General features: G+C 46.6%; 1 pseudogene; it reads left to right on the forward strand.

Annotated features, from left to right (window-relative positions):
* Window positions 1-557: 557 nt before the first annotated feature.
* Window positions 558-3032, forward strand: LOC143437573 (peptidyl-prolyl cis-trans isomerase A-like; annotated as a pseudogene).
* The last annotated feature ends 2675 nt before the right edge of the window (window positions 3033-5707 follow it).

Genomic DNA, 5707 nt, shown 5'->3' on the forward strand with positions numbered 1-5707 from the left:
ACCACGTGCCACTGACGGAAGGTTTCAGAGTAGCTCACACAGGTAAGGAGAGTGAAGTGGTTGGCCATCCCTACACACAGCCGTGTGTGTTCAGCAAGTCATCTGTCCCTGCCAGCTGCCACTGAAGGGAAGGCTTCGTTTCAAAGAAGCAATCACAGGAAACAAGGCCACACGTTGCCCGAGGGCTCCGTGAAGCCACTTGCGATGGCTCCCTGCCTTGGACTGATCTGGGTCCTGTTCTGAAAGCCTGAACCTGCTAGTGGCTGGTGCTGGAAGCAGATCCAGTAGAATAATCCTGGAACCAAATGCCTGCAGGGACCACTGATGGAGGAAAATGTCCTCCTTCCTCACAGGGACAAACAGGGACAGATTCCCCAGCTCACTTAAAGGGACAGTTGTCTCAACTCTCTTGATGTGTCCGCTTAGGGTTACTTTTCAATTTCGTTGTCATTATTATTATTATTATTATTATTATTATTATTATTAATTATTGTTGTTGCTGTGTGTGTCATTATTATCATTATTGTGTGTGTATGCGCGCACATGCCGCAACGTGCATGCGGAAATCAGAGAATGATGTCATTGGGTTAATTCTCTCTTCTCACCTCTATCTGGACTCGGAGAATCAAGCTCAGGTTCATGGCAAGCTCACATGACAAGCTTCCTTACCTATTGAGCCATCTCTGTCAGGCGGTAACCCAGATTTCCAGTGAGAGCTACTGCTTTGTTTTGTTTTGTTTTGTTTTGTTTTGTTTTGTTTTGTTTTGTTTTGTCTTGAAATAGGGTCTCCTATATCTAAGGCTAGCTAGGACTTCATGTTCCCTATTCTGAAGACAGCGCTAACCTTATGATCCTCTGCTTCTGCCTCCCAAGATCTGGGATTACAGGCACCCACCAACCACACTACACCCCGTTTAATGGGAAATCACCCCAGCGGCTGCCTAAGTGAATGCTAAGTGAATGCTAGCTCTACCACCTGAGCTGTATCCCCAGCCCCAAGATCTCTTGTTCTTTAAATGTCAGAATTAAAAACACTATATTGAACACACTGTGGAGATTGGATGAAAATTTGCTGTCAGCTGGGTGTGGTGGTGCAATCAATGCCTTTGATATCAGTACTTGGGCGGTAGATCCTCTGTGAGTTCAAGGCCAACCTGGGTTACAAAGCAAGTTTCAGGACAGCCAGGGCTCTGTTACACAGAGAACACTGTCTTAAAGAAAAGAAGGGGCTGGGCAGTGGTGGCGCACGCTTTTAATCCCAGCACTTGGGAGGCAGAAGCAGATTTCTGAGTTCGAGGCCAGCCTGGTCTACAGAGTGAGTTCCAGGACAGCCAGGGCTACACAGAGAAACCCTGTCTCAGAAAAACCAAAAAAAAAAAAAAAAGGAAGGAAGGAAAGAAAATCTACTGTCTATCCCTCATCAGTCTCCTGCTGTCCAAATTGAGGCAATCTCCCACCTTAACTGGATCCAGTCACGGACCAACCCAGGCCACCAAACCAAGGTGAAGGAATGAAGTGTCTGCCCCTAACCATGTAGGGCTTCAGGAGGCCTAAGGCTTTGTGATGGTTTCGCACTCAGTTCACAGTACAAGGAAAAGGCATAAAGTCAAGATCAGACCTGGGCTGAGGAGGTGGCTCAGTGGGTAAAGTGCTGGCCGCACAAATGTGAGGATTTGAGTTCAGTCCCCAAGATCTATATTAAAAGGCCGAGTTTGGTGATGTGCGATTGTAACCCCAAGGCTGGGGAGGTAGAGATAAGAGGATCTCTGGGGTTCACTGGCCAGCCAGCCTAGATGAACCAGCGATCCCTAGGCCATTTGGAATCCCTGTCTCAAAAAGTAAAACAGACCATTCCTGAGGAATAACACTTGAGGCTAGCTCTCACTTCCACAGATGTGTGTGCACACATATTCACACATACACACACACATGCCCTTCACGTTCCACAGTAATTGACACCCCTGGACCCCTCATTTTGTTACTTCTTCCTGGGCAGGCCAGTTCACTCATTAAAGTAAAGCAGCTAATTTACAGTTTTATGGTTAATAACTACACGGAGGCTTTGCCCTGCAGGGACATGTCAGGGGGTATCCCCTCAAGGAAACATCCTGTCCTTGAGCTGCTAAGCACCTCTCTAGGACAGACACACTATGACTCAGATATAAAATGTTCCAAAGGCTTGAAGCAAGAGAAGGTCCCCACCCTCACCAACTGAGTCAAGAATTCCATTGTCATTAATGCTGAGAATGGTGGCCAACATGGAGAGATTGCCTGTTCTGAAGTTTCAGCCACATTTCTAATAAGAATGTTAAAATAAAATAAAATAAAATAAAATAAAATAAAATAAAATAGGCCTTGCAGACACTGCTGTCCCCTGTTGCTACTTGCTGCAGGCCTGGTCAACCCCACCATGTTCTTCAACATCTCCACCTATGATGACCCCTTGGACTGCATCTCTTTCGAGCTGTTTGCAAACCAAGTTCCAAAGACAATAGAAAGCTTTCATGCTCTGTGCACTGGAGAGAAAGAACTTAAATATGAGGGTTTTTCCTTTCACAATTATTCCAGGGTTCATGTACAGATGGGGCAGGGAGGGCGGGGAGGGGAGGGGACGAGCGGGGAGGAGTGGAGAGGGGCAGGGTGGGGAGAAACAAGAAGGGGAGGGGAGGGGAGGGGAGGGGAGGGGAGGGGAGGGGAGGGGGAGGGGAGGGGAGGGGAAGGGAGGGGAGGGGATAACTACACAGGCCATAATGGCACTGGTGGCCGGTCCATCTACAGGGAGAAATTCGAGGATGAGAACTGCATCCTGGAGCATACAGGTCCTGGCATCTTGTCCATGGCAAATGCCGAACCAAACACAAATGGGTTCCAGTTTTTTGTCTGCAGTGCCAAGACTGAGTGGGTGGACGGCAAGCACGTGGTCTCCGGGAAGGTAAGAGAAGGGTGAGCACTGTGGAAGCCATGGAGCGTTTGGGTCCAGGAACGGCAAAACCAGTAACAGGATCACCATTTCCGACTGTGGACGGCTCTAACTCTTTTGACTTGCGGGCATCTTATCCACCAGACCATTCCTTCTGTAGCTCAGGAGAGCCCCACTCTCATCCCCATCTGCTCACAGTACCCTGTTGTCTCTGTTCTCGCTGAAGTTCTTTGAGTTCCAAATTTTCCTCACTCCCCTCCAAGTCTAGCTGGATCACAGAGTTAGGTTTATGATTATGAATAAAAACTAAATAAGGACATATAAAATAATAGAAATTTTGCCAGAGAAGGCTGGGGCTATGTCTCAGAGCTCAGAGTGATTGCCAAGCATGGGCAAAGCCCTTGGTTCACACCCTAGTGCAGCATAAACCCAGCGTGGCGATACACACTTCTCATGCCAGCACTCAGAAGGTAGAGGCAGGAGGGTTGAGGGTTCAAAGTCAGCCTCGGACACATAGGGTAGTCAAGCCCGCCTGGGCTACATAAGCCTCTATCTCAAAAGAAAATTAAATCTTAAAATTAAAAAGGGCTGGGTGGATTTCTCAGTGGATAAAGATGATGGCGGCCTGAGTTGGACACCAGAACTCACATGGGGAAAGAAGAGAACAAGGTCCTCTGACACTCACTTTCACATGCACACTCAGAAATACACATGCACATACATGTGCACACACATGTGCACACACACAAACACATGCACATATGTGTGCACCCACATGCATACATAAATATATTTTTCAATTATATATATAATTGAAATATATATATATAATATATATATAAATATATATAGTGAAAACCATATATATATATATAGTTTTCACTGGCTGGGCCTTATTTTTATTCATTTTTTTGGCTGTGCTTTTTTTTAAATTTTTTTATTGGATATTTTATTTACATTTCATATTTATATATATTATATATAATATATGTGTGTGTGTGTACACACACACTCACCAGAAGAGGGCATTGGATCTCATTACAGATGGTTGTGAGCCACCATGTAGTTGCTGGGAATTGAACTCAGGACCTCTGGAAGAACAGTCAGTGCTCTTAACCTCCGAGCCATCTCTCCAGCCCCTAAATGTAATCTTTAAGGTAGCGACAAACCACGCCTAAAGCCTAAACATATGTAACCACAGTTGGCTTTTCTATTCTCCTAGTTGCATCCCTGAAGTCCCCTGGTGGGTAAAAAGCCAGATCCCAATCCACCCTGTTACCCTGTGACCTATAGCTTTATCTCATCACAGCGCAAACCCTACCCAGGGACACTGGAGCCTCTGTATTATCTCATTTATAAAAGAGAGTAAAGAAGATGAAGGGGCAGGATGATGGTCCCTTGAGCACAGTCTTTGAGCACAGCACTTTTAATGGTGTCCCAGGCCCTGCATGCACCTACAGCTAAGACTCTTAGGTGGGAGCATCTCCCCAGAAGCCCACACACACACTTGAATATGTCACTCTAAGCACTTCTCTTCTCCAACCCCCACATCCTTATGTATAGATCCAAGTCTCTTGCTGATAAATTCCAACTCTGCTTTCTATAGAGAAAAATCTCCCTGGGATTCTTTCTGCAGTTGGGACCCCCCAGCTTTACCCCAGCTACTGCAGACGCCTCACCTTCTAAGTCAACTTAGAGGATGCCAGTTCAGTTCAGAGATCTGAAAGTCCAGTGAACTCCCAGGATAGCAAAGCTTGGGGTTCACTGAATGACAATCACACAGACAGATGGAGGCACCTGGGTCATTGTCCTTTTATGTGTAAGTTCTGAGGCCCATTCTAAAGAAAGCCCAAATTGCAAGCCTCAGAGAGTATCCTGTGCAGGGTCCTGCAAGTTTGAGCCAGTTTATGAAGCAGGTGACACCCCCATCCTTGGTTTGCCATCTGCAGAGGCTGCAACCACCTCCCAGGTTAAGAACCCTTAAAGATTCTACACTGGGGACAGCACAATGTCTTAGAAAAATGTGAAGCTTTCTGCCAAACCTGACTACTTGAGTTCCATCCCTAGGAACCCACAGGGTGGAAGGAGTGAATCTGTCCTCTGACCTCCACATGTGCTGAGACACACAGGCACACAGAGACACACCAAATAAATAAATAGACGCCTTAAATCATAAGATACAATGCTGTAGCCCTTTCATTGTATAAGTGGTAAACTGAGGCACGGGGCTGCTTCCAGTTGAAACTGATGACATCATTGTTCAAACAAATGAGGTCAGCCCTGGAAGGAATACAACTGCAGGTGAGGGGAGGTTACGATGACGTCAGACGCAGGACCCTTCCTCCCCTGGACCCTGACCTCCACTCCACACAGAAACACAGCTACAGTGAGATAAGGGGGTCCAGGCAGAATTGATGAAGCCAGCAACCTCTGCATCATTTACCGGTGTCCCCAAGACCATAAATGTAGCCACTGACGAGGTTGTAAATGCGAGACAATAAAAAGATGGGGATTTTGAAGCAGGGGCACAGTGAGGAACCATTACAGAGAAAAGTCAGTGAGTAAGGCTTGCTTATGTAGGTCCGGACTTAGCTACTTGTAAGATATTATACAGCCATTTAAAATGTTGCCCATAGGGACTGGGATAAGCTCTGTGGTGGAGCACTTGCCTAGTACACACAAGGTTTGTCCTGTACTACAGAGGCGAAGGCAGGGTTGTCCCCTGATGACCATGGTCCCACATGCCTGTCATCCCAGCACTAAGGATTTGGATCTGTAGGACAATAG

Source organism: Arvicanthis niloticus, chromosome 24, assembly GCF_011762505.2.
Source record: "Arvicanthis niloticus isolate mArvNil1 chromosome 24, mArvNil1.pat.X, whole genome shotgun sequence".
Classification (NCBI taxonomy): Eukaryota; Metazoa; Chordata; class Mammalia; order Rodentia; family Muridae; genus Arvicanthis; species Arvicanthis niloticus.